The following is a 14,402-nucleotide window of genomic DNA, read 5'->3' on the forward strand; positions in this document are numbered from 1 at the left end:
CTGTTACAGACTTTTGCCAAATGTTCTCCTTCAGGGAGTAATTCCTGGCCAGCGCTGAGACACGAGGGGGCAGTGGCTTCCTGGGAATTGCCTCTGGCGGCTTAGGGATGTGTCTCTTAATTCATCACCACTGACCTGGGAGAGTCACGTTTCACTTGCAAACTGCTTCTTCGAGGCTCTTATGCTTTGATTCTTTGAAGAGCCACATCTGTGAATAAAACCTAACGAGTGGTCCAGTTGGGGCTAAAGTGGGGTCAAGGACCTAAGTGAAAAAGATGGGAAATAAAGACAAATAGAAACGGTTTTACCCTCTGGAGTGGGAATTAGGGAAATGTTCTCAGACTGTGGCCGGAAAAGTGGAATTTGAAAAGCTGCCGAAGGAGGAGCGTTCAAGCTTAGCTGACCAGAGCAAACAGCTCTGACACAGGGACCAGACATCAGCTGAAGAGGAGACCTCTGCGCCGTGGTGGGCGAGTTTATGAGGAAGCTTCCAACCTTTCTTCTCCAGCTTTGCTGCCTCCCTGTCCTCCTCTGGTTCATGGTCTTTCATCCCGACTGAAACTTCTGCCCTGGTGAGCATATGCATTACTTCAGATAATGCATAACATCCAATGTTTGCTGGGCTATTTACGGTTTACCAAGTCTTTTATAAGGCACTTTCATGTATATTTTTCATCTATGATTTAAAATGCTTTGACTTTCGACCCTCACTTTAATGACCTTTATTACTGCAAATAAGAACTCCATCATCAACACCAAAGCTAGTATAAAGAACCAAAGAATGGCTGGGACCAAGTGCCAAGGACATTGCTTTGGCCTGGCAACATGGACTAAGCTGCTGGTTAAAGGTTCAGATGTGGGCAGCATGGAAGTTTTAGAATCTTGGTTATTGAGCAACGAATTCCTTTCTGAAAAGGAAGAGAAAGGAGGTGCTATAGACGCATTTACCACTCAAAGACTTTCGGAGACTTCCATGGACGTGACAGGGGCAGTGAATATTTGAGACAGATGACCCTAATTTTCGATGTAGTCTGGAAGTCTTTGGAGGAGTGAAGAATCCTTTTGTTTCCCATAGGGTAATTTATTAGGAAAAGTTGTCCTCATAAACCGTATATTTTGATTAGCTGCAACATATCTAAGTCATGCAGAAAAAAATCTCAAAAGGAGCGTTTGCTACGTAGTTTTTAGGGCTGTGTGGTTTTACAAACTTAATAAATGCTTGTAAATATATTTGGAATTTTTTTTGTTGTACTTTTTGTGCGAAATTTTATAAGTTTTCTGCTAGGAAATAGCATTGTGCCTACAGGAAATCAGAATTTAATCCATGATGGCTTTTTTTTTTGATTGTCAACCAGGAATGATTGTGTTGTAAATTGGGGATTATATCCTCTCTATTTTATGGTTTAGGAAACAGTCTGAAATAGGTTAAGGGAGCTTGTTCACAGTCAACTAGGGCACAGCAGGTCTTCTGACTCCAAATCTGTTTTCTTTTTAATTTTTTTATCATCGTGCTCTCAAAATACCTAACTCTGTTAAGGAAATCCTTTTACTAGACCACCATTGCTTCCTCTCTCTGGGGTGGATTAGTGGCTTCCGTTTCCCTTTGTTTTGGTTTTTTTTTTTTTTTTTGAGGAAGATTAGCCATGAGCTAACATCTGCCACAAGTCCTTCTCTTTTTGCTGAGGAAGATTGGCCCTGAGCCAACATCTGTGCCCATCTTCCTCTACTTTATATGTGGGACACCTGCCACAGCACGGCTTGACAAGTGGTGCGTAGGTCTGCACCTGGGATCTGAACCAGCAAACCCCGGGCTGCCCAAGCGGAACGTGCGAACTTAACCGCTGCGCCACCGGGCCAGCCCCCCATTTCCCATTTTGAACATAAAAAACTAAGGGACCAAAAGGATTTGGTGTTCTGAGTGCTGCTGAGTGAGGACCTTCTTACTTAGACCTTGTTGGGGAAAAAAGTTGGTCTCCAAGTAGGTGGCAGCACTTCGGTGGTTTCTTATTTTTTGAGTGCCAAGAATGCTTGGTCCAGTAGGAAACTACATACAGGACGTTCTGTGCCTTCTATAAGCCCACCTTCTCAGGCTTCTTGGCTCGTATCCTAGACAAAAGAGGATAAAATAAGCGAAAGACCCAGGGGTGTAATGTGAAGCATGGAAAATCGTCGTTAGATGGAAACCATATTCACAGCAAAACAAATCACAGCACCTTGGACGCATTTTATACATTTAACCAAAATAAAATGGTAGTTTGTAAGGCTAGGGTTAGCAGTTTCTCTGCACCCTTTCAACTGATTCTCTCTTTTGGAACAGAGCTTCCTTCTACCTTCCTCTCTCTTTTTATGGCTTCCCTAAAATATATATCCCACTGGCTTTCTACAAATATCTGAACCTCCATTTGTCATCAGTTACAGTTTTAATAAACTGTTATCTTCTTCACATTCTTCTTTTAATGTGCAAATATCCCATAAAAAGGTAATTTATTAATTTCTTAACACAGGGATGGCAAATTCTAGGCAAGTTCCCTGGCACACTCCCGGTCTATGGCAGATGTTAATAATCTATCAGAGCACACTTTCTCATAGAGTCTAGAGTTAGAATCCCAAACACAGTGTCACTGGCAGCCTATACAGGCTAATCAAAGTTGGCACGTCTGTTGAAGCCTATTTGGCACCCCTGTCTTAGCAGTGTCATCTGAATGAGTTGATAGTGTAATATCCCCATGGTCAGCGTTCTAGGAACCAAGAAACTATGGATGATAAGGGCCTAAGGAGAGGAACTATCATGGTCAAGTTTGTTGTACATCACAATTTTGTCTCCAGCTCTTTACCTAATACTATATTAATGGCAGAAGTAAGAAATCAGAGTATCTGATCTACAAAACAATTACTTTACAGTAGTAGAATGTTTTCGGACCTCCCTAGATGGGTAACTATTCATCTCCAAATAGCTCATTCATCAAGCCTTGCACACAAATATTCTCCCATCTCTGAGCCAAGGGAAGCCCACACACAGTGGGCCTGAAATTGTTAATGGAAAAATGTTGAGCAGCTACCACCAAGGGGAGTTTGATAGTGTCACTCAGAAAATAACAATTACGTCAATGTCTTCTGCCCACTGGAGGAGACTTTCCAGGTTCTTTGGTGGTGTTTGAAGAACTATCTTGAATTTATTCTCTTCCTACGCAAAAGCCAGCCTACATGACCCCTATAATATAAAAGCAGAGCAAAAATCATACGGAAAGAGCGAAGTCATTTTAAGAGAGTGGCAGCTGCAGCTGGCACGTTACAGAAAGACCTTGAAAACAAACAAAGCTCCTAATAAATGATAACAGCTGTATTAAGGCCGTGAAGGTATAGTCAATTCTGTTCTCGGTCTGACGTTTGACCTACTGCAGAGAGTCAAAGTTTTCAGTGGTGAGGGGCCTGCGCCATGGCCAAGTGGTTAAGTTTGCGAGCTCTGCTTCGGCAGTTTCCCCGGTTCGAATCCTGGGCGTGGACATGGCACCACTCATCAGGCCATGCTGAGGCGGCATCCCACATGCCACGACTAGGAGGACCCACAGCTAAAAACATACAACTATGTACCGGGGGGCTTTGGGGAGAAAAAGAAAAAAATAAAATCTTTAAAAGAAAAAATTTTCAGTGGTGAGCCTAGAAGTCTTGAATTGTTCCTTCCAAAGAAGATTGAGGCAGCCACTGAAGAGTATTAGCAAAAAATGCAGACTGAGTTGATAGAAAATGGGGAGTGAGGGGTAGGTCCATATTGGACCAAGACGGAAATATTTACATTAGCTTCACCCAACTAAGATTTCATCTATTCCTTAGTGACGAACAGTCATATTTTATAGTATCTAAAAATCATATTTTTTGAGTTTCATATTTTATAGTTTTTGGGTTTTTTGCATACTCAGACACATTTATACATATGTAGTTTAAAAAATATATATGTTCAGGGGCTGGCCCCGTGGCCGAGTGGTTAAGTTCGCGCGCTCCGCTGCAGGCAGCCCAGTGTTTCGTTAGTTCGAATCCTGGGCGTGGACATGGCACTGCTCATCAAACCACGCTGGGGCGGTGTCCCACGTGCCACAACTAGAAGAACCCACAACGAAGAATACACAACTATGTACTGGGGGGCTTTGGGGAGAAAAAGGAAAAAATAAAATCTTTAAAAAAAATATATATATATGTTCTGCCTTATTCCAGAAAGGATTTAAAGCACCTGGATATGCATGTCCCTATGGGTGTTTTTGGATAGATGCATGGATGGATGGATATGTCTGGCAGAGCAGTTGAGGCTGGTGTGTGAGGTTAGGCAACACCATCCTCTCCAGTACTTCTACGAAGTTTAGACAGGTCAGTCTTTTCACTGCTAGAGGATATTCTGAGAGCTTTTAAACCATTTCACCATGTTCAGGGATACTGATTAATACAGATGTTCAAACATTCATCTTGCTTCACGTGGGGTCCAGAAACCCTGTGGGAAAAAAGTGGAATCCAATCCAGAGTTGCAATTCAGACATGTAGAAATTGGACTTATGGACTGTGACCCCTAAAGAAAGGACGGAAGGAAGAGACAGTAGGACCTTCTAGTAGAGCCAGCTGGACTGAGCATCCGGACTTGAGGTGTTCTGAGGGAACTGTGTTCTAGAGGCGGCTGGTCTTGTCCACCTTAGCCTCTGGTCCGATCAGAGACAGCATGTGTGCCTGGGAAGAGGAGGGCCATGGTGAAAAGGAAAGAAAAAAAGATCTGAGTTACAGGAGCCACCAGCTCTGTCTTGGGGACCCTTTTCCACTTGTGGGGTGACATGAAGTAATAGAGCCCGTTAAAACAGATGGACAGCTTTTGCTGCAGGCTCTGATTAAATGGGGCACTAACACCCCCTCAACACTATGGGGATTGCTGAAACTTGCATCACACTTGTCACATATGAGTGTGGAAATATGTTTAAGTTACTAATTCAACAATCCTGCATTTAGTTCATTTCACAGTATCAGTTCACTTACTCGCAAATCATCTCTTTTTTTTTTTTTTAAAGAAAGTTAAAAACAAACCAAACAGTTATTATAGATCTGTGATTCTTAAACTCTTGCCTGCATCGCCTGGAGGATGACCTGGAGGGCTGGTGAACACACAAGGTACTGGACGCCACCCCCAGAGTCTGATTCAGTAGGTCAGAGTGGGCACAAGAATTTGTATTTCTTTCTTTTTTTTTTTTTTGAGGAAGATTAGCCCTGAGCTAACTGCTGCCAATCCTCCTCTTTTTGCTGAGGAAGGCTGGCCCTGGGCTAACATCCGTGCCCATCTTCCTCTACTTTATATGTGGGACGTCTACCACAGCATGGCTTTCCCAAGCAGTGCCATGTCCGCACCCAGGATCCAAACCGGCGAACCCCGGGCCGCCAAAGCGGAATGTGCTCACTTAACCCCTGCGCCACTGGGCTGGCCCCAAGAATTTCTATTTCTAATCAGTTCCTTGGAGATGCTGATGCTGCTGGTCAGGGATCATACTTTGGGACGCACTACTGTGGATAATTTTCTCAACCTGGGAGTCCTTAGCTGAAAATATTCTGGAGACCCAATCGTAACGCAAGATAGCAGCCCCTTTCATAAGATAATATCTTAACAAGGTGCATTCCTGGCTAGGTAACCCTTCTAAGATTTTCCAAGGGTTTTTACATCTAATGATAACAGGTCTAAGAAGACTCTTTCTTATGCCCTCTCTCAAATCCTTTGTTTGACTCAAACCCTTACAAAACCATACATAATGGATATTTTCAGGATTCTTCCAGCTGCAAACTTCATCACATTATAAATTAACCAAGAAAACTTGATATTTTTCCAATGTCTGGTATTTGAAGCCCATTATCCGGGGCACCCCATTCCTGGCTTCAAGACTTATTGGACTAAGAAGGCTCACTTTGAACATAGAATCAGAGAAAATGGAATTGATAATCTTATGAAAACTGTGCCACAGTTTCTGACCCCTAAATCCAGATGCATCATCTGATTCATGGTTTAATACATGATTTGAAAACGTGACAGAAATTTAAAATTAGAACTGCCCAAGAATATCCTGGATGTATGATTGTCTTCCGTATGGGAGTCATTCATTTATTCATTCTTTAATAAGTATTGATTGAGTCTCATGCCAGGAACAGGGCTAGTTGCTGTGGATACAGCAGTAAACAGGACTAGGCAAGATTGTGTGGTGGTTGAAACACATTCTGATCAGAGTGCCTGGATTCAAATTCCAACTCTGTCACTTACCAGCTTAGCAAGTTACTTAACACTGTGTGCCTCAGTTTCCTCATCTATAAAATGGGAATGAAAAATTGCACTGATCAGAAAGAGATGAGAATTAAATGAGTTAATATTCGTAAAAAGCAGAGAACACTATTTGGCACATCATATATGTTTTATCAATGTTGTCATATGAATACACCAGTCTTTGCCTTTGAGAAGCTCCCAGTACTGAGAGGAGGTAAAGAGTGACGTGTAAAGAAGCAAATTACAATACAGTGTCATAAATGCTATAGCGAAGTTCTGAGTGAAGTGCTGGACTTTGCAGTGTGATGGAATATGATAAACTCTCTGGGGGCTGGATGACATGTGCTTGTCATAAATAACTTCCCTCTGTAGAACCATGCTGGAGAAAATCCAACAAGTTTTTATCCTTCCTTTTTATAGCTGCTACTATGAAAACAACCCTCCAAGATGCTAACGTATAATTACCACAAATGGTTTTCAAAAGCCTTCCTATCAAATTTAAATGAGAGTGAAACTTGTTTAGGAGACCACCTGCTTAAACTTTGTAGGGTGCAGGAGCAATTTATGTGAACTCAGGATTGGGCAACCATTCTGCAGTTTCTGCAGTTGAAACCTTGGGTGGGGCACCGTGTGAATTGGGTGTAGCAATAACTTGTAGAAGTAGGGTGGCCAACTTATCCTGGTTTGCATGAGACTTTCTCAGTTTCAAAACTAGAAGCCTCACCTCCCAGGAACCCCCTCAGTCTCTGGCAAAAGTTTAAAATCATTGCAAGAATTTTGATAGGAAATGGAAGCTTTAAAAATAAAATATAAGACTGATATGTTATGTGTCAACTTTATCTCAATAAAAAATAAATTCAAAAATGCATGTTGCGGGGCTGGCCCTGTGGCCTAGTGGTTAAGTTTGGCATGCTCCGCTTCGGCAGCCTGGGTTTGGTTCCTGGGTACGGACCTACACGACTTGCTGGCTGCCATGCTGTGGTGGCAACCCACACAAAAAATAGAGGAAGAATGACACAGATGTTAGCTCAGGGCCAATCTTCCTCAAGCAAAAAGGCATAGATTGGCAACAGATGTTAGCTCAGGGTGAATTTTCTTCAGGAAAAAAAAAAGCATGTTGCAAATCACTATTTCAGGCTTTATACCAAAAAAACCCCAGAAAATATAACTATTGGGCCTCTTGGATTGGAGATAAATGGGAAGTATAGTAGAAATCTACAGCTATTTACTGACTTTCTATTGAGGGGACACACATATGTTTCTGTCTTGATAAGCTACAATCTGATTCAGGGAAAAAGAAATAAGCATAAAGTTAAATCAAAATATGTTTACAAATCAGTTCGAGACAATAAGGGAAATGATGCTACAAAGTGGCTAATGGCCAACTCAATTTTCCACTCTAGAATTGCTACGGGAATGGAGTTCAGAGCCCTCATTTAAGCTAGGGTATTCATGGGAAAGTTTTTTTTTTTAAAGTTTGGCACCTGAGCTAACATCTGTTACAAATCATCTTCCTTTTTTTTTTCTTCTTCTTCTCCCCAAAACCCCCCAGTACATAGTTGTACGTTTTAGTTGTAGGTCCTTCTGGTTGTGCTATGTGGGATGCCGCCTCAGCATGGCTTGATGAGCACTGTGTGGGTCTGCACCCAGGATCCAAACCGGCGAAACCTCAGGCGACTGAAGCAGAGCACATGAACTTACCCACTGGGCCATGGGGCTGGCCGCCATTCATGGGAAACTTTATCAAAGTGGTTCTACCTTACAACAGTTCAGAAGAACTGGTGGGATTTTGATACACAGAGATGAAGAGGCATGACATTACAGGTGGATGGTATAGCACAGGTAAAGCCATGGGAGTATGAGAAGCACGAGGCAAGTCCCGGACAAGGAATGGCAGAGTAAGAGGAGGAGGCGATCGAGGGAGACCGAGGAGAAGTGCAGTGAGATAAAGTTAGTGTTGCCACGAAGTTCTGCCGTAGCACACGTTCTCTTAAACATGGGTAGGAAGATTGTCAAAAAACCACTTTCTTTCCCTCATGGGAAGCAGTATTACCTTTTCCCCTAAATCTTTCTCTTTCCAGATCGTTCTACTCCCTAACCCTAAGTTTAATGCAGTATGCTAGCTCTTTGTTTTGGTTATCTAATGTTAGATAACCAACCACCCTGGGACTTTCTGTAGGCTCCCGCACAGCATGGGCTCCCAGGGTAGTTGACCTTTCTACAGGGCAGCTGGCTTCCCACAGAGTGCGGAGTGTGAAAGCAGAAGCTTCCAGGCCTTCATAGGTTCTAGCCCGTGAACTGGCCCAGCATCACTTTTGCCTCATTCTGTTGGTTAAAGCAGATCACAGGGCCATGGAGAGCCAAGGAGAGGGAAGTACACAGCGTATGAATGCCAGGAGCCATGGCTCCTTCGGGTTACCAACACGACAGCCTGCCACACTCCTCCTTAGGCTTCTGTTGCAAGGCTCCTCAGTCTAAAACCTCGTTCACAGCACAGAGGTTTTACTTAGCATTTAATTTTATGCACCTCTGCTTAGAGGAAGAAGGTGGTCAGCAGTCTGCCTCCAGGGAGAACAGAAGCTAAACAGGAAGTTAGGTCTATTGAGTCCTCAAAGGGACGGCTGTGTAAAGACGGATCAAGGCCCTGAAGCTGGGTGGGGGCCCAGGCCCAGGACGGAGTATCTGGAAAGAGAATCCAGTGTTTGGATTTGAGATATAAGGACTGGCCAGCAGCCCGCGTCCTTCCGGCAGGAGCACCGTGGGGTTCTTGTTCACATCTGCAGGGAAAGGTACTGAAAGCAGAGGATGCGCCTCAGTCATCCACAGAGCCCTGGCTGCTGGACCACTAGACGTGAGAGCTCCCAGGAGTGAAGTCCGACTCTGGCAAGACTGGGAAGATTTGAGGCTGCGAGAGTTGTCATGGTTCTGAGTCAGTTGCTGCCAGATGAAGTTTTTCCATGTGTCAGACCGCAGAGTTGCATGCAGTTATTGACAATAACTTTTTGTACCGGTTTTCCTTTGTCTTCCTCCTCTCCCCTCTCTGCCAGTTCTTCAAGACACCAGCTGCAGAGAGTTGAGTTAAAAAGCACCTCTTTCAGGAGCTGTCCCCTTGGCCGAGTGGTTGGGTTCGCGTGCTCTGCTTCTGCACCCCAGGGTTTCGACGGTTTGGATCCTGGGCACCAACATGGCACTGCTCGTTGCGCCACGCTGAAGCAGTGTCCCGCGTGCCACAGCTGGAGGGACCCACAACTGGGGTGTACTGCTATGTACTGGGGGGCTTTGGGGAAAAAGAAGGAAAAATAAAATCTTAAAAAAAAAAGACTTAAAAAGCACCTATTTCAGAAAACATTCTCATCAACAGTCTGTGCAGAGCCTTTCTCTCTCTTTTTTTAAATTTATTTTTTCCCATCCACACTAGCCACCCCTTCCCGTTGCCTTCCCACTGCAGGCATCCCATTCTGATGCACTTGAGATGTGCTCTTGAATACATATATGTATACCCTTGTCAAAGATGTAGTCTTGTTGTGTGTTTGTGCTTAATATGCATAGGCAAAGAAAGGGAAGGAGAAAGGATTAAGGGGCCTGCTGGGGGAACCGTTGCCTCCTTATGAGGAGCTTTGCAGATGTCCTACTCAACAACTTCTGCTTCCATCTCGTCATCCAAAACTTTGCCACTTCCCACTCCTGTCCACTCAGGAGCCTGGGAAAAGTAACTGACCATATTTACTGAACTGAACATATTGACAGTTGCAGTGAAATAAAGGTTTTATTAGTGAGGAAGAAGGGAAAAATAGCTGTGGGTAGACATCTAGCTGTCTCTGTCACCTGTAGGAATGGAGAGGGAACTGGCAGAGATTCCCTGGTCTCTGGGGTCCCTGTGCAGGGACAGAGGCGAGGGAACAGGAAGGCTGGAGAAAGGAGGCTGACTCGGGCCCATTCCATCTGCATGCACTTCCTCAGGAGCGGAGATCATAAGAGGAGTGACCACGAGGGACATTCACTATAAATGTGTTTCCACCCTGGAGTGAACATGGCCAGATGGTCTTGGATAGTTTTAGAAGCAAGAGAAGAGCAGGGGAGGGGTAGGGAGGGGCAACTGGTGAACATGGACCACAGTGATGTGGGGAGGGGGGATTTCCCTTCACATTTCATTTCCTTTCCTCCTTCCTTACCCGTGCAACTTGCCTTCACTTGAAAAATATCCCCAGTTGTTGTTTAAATGAAAATGTTTGTAAATTAAATCCAAATTTAAAGATGGTAAAGACATGTTTGGTGAAATATTTTGTAACAGTCACCACGTAATCCTAAGTGAAGAAGGAAACAGCTAAACATTTCCAGGTGCTAAACTAAAAAAAATAACAAGACAAACTCTCACTTGTTAATCATACACGTGTGTATGACACATCTAAAGATTGTAATGGTGATGGTTAATTTTATATGTCCATTTGACTGGCCAAAGAGTGCCGAGATTAAGCACTGTTTCTGTGTGTGTCAGCGGCGCTGTTTCTGGATGAGATGAGCATCATCCAATCCACTGAGGGCCTGAACAGGACAAAAGGCAGAGGAAGGAGGAATTTACTCTTTTTTTTTTTTTCCTGCCTCACTGATTGAGCTGGGACATCTCATTTCATCTTCTCCTGCTCATGGACTGGGGTTTACACCATCGGCTCCCTCGGTTCTCAGGCCTTTGGACTCAGACTAAATTATGCCACTGGCTTTCCTGGGTTTCCAGCTTGCAGATGGCAGATCTGGGACTTAGCCTCCGTAATCACGTGTACCAATTCCTCATAAGAAATCTCCACAAATCTATACCTGTATCTGTATCTGTACCTAACTTTATCTATATCTATTTTTATTGCTTCTGTTTCTCTGGAGAACCCTGATGGTAATCTGTGATCTTTGAGGGGAACTGCTGATATTTTCATTATCCTGTTTCGAAGATGCCAATCCCAGCATTATAAATGACTCTTGATTTTTTCTAAAATATTTTTTTCAGTCTAGACATTAGTGTGGGTTTATTCTTACATACCTATTTATTCTTCTACCTGCAGTTGTCTCTTGGGCACAGTGAAGGGACATTTCACCCCAGTCTAGTTTCTCCCCCTGTGAAAACTTGCAAGGGGAATTCCTGGGGGCATGCTTACCTATTGCATTTCACGCTCTGGCTTGAAGACTAAAGTCTTGCTCACCCTATATTGAGATGAACTAGTGATGGAGTTTTCCCCATGAAGAATCAATAAGCATTTCTTAGCTCTTGGCAAGAGCTTACTTTACCATGTTAACCGAGAGGCTGAGAAGTTGGCAGAGCCATTGACAGAAAGGGTGAAGGTCATAAAGGAAGTAGAAGTAGGAAGTTACATCACTTCAATCTTCCTCCTGACTCCATTTCATTCTGAGGTGCTGGGTTTCCAAAGAGATCTAAATTACAATCAATGACTATACATTTGTTTCTAAGCTACACCAAGGGAGTGCGTAACTTGTTCAATAACTCAGACAGAAGCACAGCTGAGATGAACTTGGAGTGAAACAGATCCTCTTCAGCCCCTTTGAGAAAACTGATTAAATGAGGAGAAGAATGGGTTGCTCTGGTAGTCAATCTTTCCAGAACGTTCTAGGACATACCTTCAGATCCTCCCTGTCATAGTCTTGCCAGAGCCATCACTGTATCTTTGCTTTGGAGAGTGAGAGCTGCTTCCTGTAGTAATTAGATTAGTTCAGCAGTATCTTCTCATCAGAAAGAAAACCCAAGCCTCAAAGTTGCTTGCCTCCACACGCTCCATTTGGCTCCAGCATATCTATCTTTTGTCATTGCTCTTGGCAATAGGGAGAATGCATCCAATTTCTTCAAGCCAACTTACATGTATTACAGTCTCATAGTGACATAGTTCTCTGTATCATAAGCCCAGGAGACAATTTGGTGAGTTGGCACAAGCCCCAGAGTTTACTTCTTCTGTAGTTCAACTCAGCTCTCTTCTTCCTTAGAAAATCACCAAATAATCCAAGACAGAAAATCCCTGCCAAGCAGGCCAGGACAATTCCCACAGTGCCAGTGACTACTGTGAGGATGGGAGAGTGGGAGCGGAAGGCATCTCTGTTCTCTTCCTCCAGACTTCCGAGATCCAGAACTAGATCCTGTTCTTGTACAGGTGCAATAGGTTCTAGGCAGAACTGCAGAGTCCACAAAGAATCTACACCCCAGGCTTCTCTATTCTGTTTCTTTTCTCTACCCAGGGAGTCCCCTTCCCAATCTCCAGGTATTTGTTCCTCTCTTCCTCCCTACATTAACACCTCTTAAAAAAAAATTCCTCAGTTTCTTTGGTCACCCCAAGTGTTAACAACTTAAAATGTTATTTCTCCCAAATGTGCCTCCGTTTTAGCAAGGATCAAAATCTCAGGTGAAAGGAATGGAGCATTGACAACAGAGTATCAGGCATCACCCAGCAGGAGCAGATGAGAAGGGCTTGCAGGGAGCTGCTTGGGTCCCTGAAATGACACCATGGAGGCAAAGATATATTCCACCTATGTTAAAACCAGCTCTGTCTTCAGGCTTTGGGGCATAAATGCCTGACTTTGTTTTGGGTTAGATCCTGCATTGATTCCTCAGCCTTTAAAGGAGTTGTCTGTGATCTTGTAACCTTATAATTTCCAGTGATTATTGAACAAAGGTGTCTTCTGGGATTTTCTACAGGCTGCCTCCCCATTACCCTCATCATCTCCTCTGTCCAGAACACATATGAAGCCCTGGCTAAATGGATTGGGCTCATGGCTTAGCTTACCCCACCCAGAGTGTTTTGTCACCATTGAATATGAAGCTTGGCTAGGCATCAACTGGATGAAACTATTGAACATATATTGAGACACTCTGTATTTCAGGCCCTGTAATAAGTGTTGGTGTATCAGAGATGAAAAGACATGGTCTTTACCACAAGGAGAGTATAGTCTAGCGGGTAGACAGACATGTGAATAGGCAAAGATTATTATAGCCTGTGATGGTTAATTTTATGTGTCAACTTGACTGGGCCATGGGATGCTCAGATATTTGGTTAAAAATGATTTTTGGGTCTGTGAGGATATTTCTGGATGATATTAACATTTTAATTGGTAGATGAGTAAAGCCTCCCCAATGTGGGTGGGCCTCATCCAATCCACTGAAAATAGAATAAGAGCCCAAATAGAACAAAAGGCAGATGGAGGAGAATTTGCCCTCTCTCTGCCTCACTGTCTTTCAGCTCAAATATTGGTCTTCTCTTGCCTCAGACTTCGGCTCGGACTGGAACTTACACTCTCTGCTCTCCTGGTTCTCAGGTCTTCAGACTCACACTGGAACTATACCGTTACTATTGGCTCTCCCGGGTCTCCAGCTTGCCAACTGCAGATCTTAGACTTCTCAGCCTCCATAATCACATAGGCAATTCCTTATAGTAAATGTCTTTATATATATCCTATTGGTTTTGTTTCTCTGGGGAACCCAGACTAATATATAGCCCAAACAAATTTCAGTATGTGTTCTAGAGTGTGCAAGAAACAAAACTTTTCTAATTTTTGCTATAACTAAACTTAACATTTACCTTGAGTCCCCATTGTACCTGATGGCAGAAATGTAACCTTAATCAATCGGGCTTTCTCAGCCAGTCAGACTCTTGTCTCTCTCCCCTTCACTCTAGTGTTGCATCTCCATTCTGAGGGCTGTGTCAGGGCATTCTGAGGAGGAGGAGGGGAAGACTATTTGGTGTCTGGGACTCAATGGCCACATTCTGCCTGGTTCTTGGTTGTTCTTTATCTTTCCCGCTAGAACCTCCTGAGGTGATTTTATTTTCTCATCAGATCGTTGGTCAGAAGGTCCAGGCAATTATCTAATGCTATATTTCCTCTTTCTAATCATAAGACTTCCTCAGGCTCATCTGCTCTCTCAGTTCCCTTTGCACCTCTCCCAGGGTGCGGGAAATGTTTGGGTCTTATTCAACTGACCCTAAGGCTCTGGGAAAGTCAGTTGGGCTGTCTCAGGTTCTCTTGGCTTGAATACACTGTCAAGCCATCTATATTCTGTGCCCATCCCATGCTAGATGTTTAGGAACCTCTTTAGGAACAGGTTCCCTCTCCCCTGGGAGACCCCAACCAACTTGGAGGT

At 43.7% G+C, this 14,402-nt stretch overlaps 1 protein-coding gene across 1 annotated transcript in view; it reads left to right on the plus strand.

The window, feature by feature from the left end:
* The first annotated feature begins 410 nt into the window (after positions 1–410).
* HOPX (HOP homeobox) overlaps positions 411–14,402 on the plus strand; it is a 114,384-nt gene continuing 100,392 nt past the window's right edge. The window contains exon 1 of the mRNA XM_070505789.1: positions 411–572. The gene's annotated coding sequence lies outside the window, so the exon portion shown is untranslated. The remainder of the gene's footprint in view (positions 573–14,402) is intronic.

Source organism: Equus asinus, chromosome 3 (genome assembly GCF_041296235.1).
Source record: "Equus asinus isolate D_3611 breed Donkey chromosome 3, EquAss-T2T_v2, whole genome shotgun sequence".
Classification (NCBI taxonomy): Eukaryota; Metazoa; Chordata; class Mammalia; order Perissodactyla; family Equidae; genus Equus; species Equus asinus.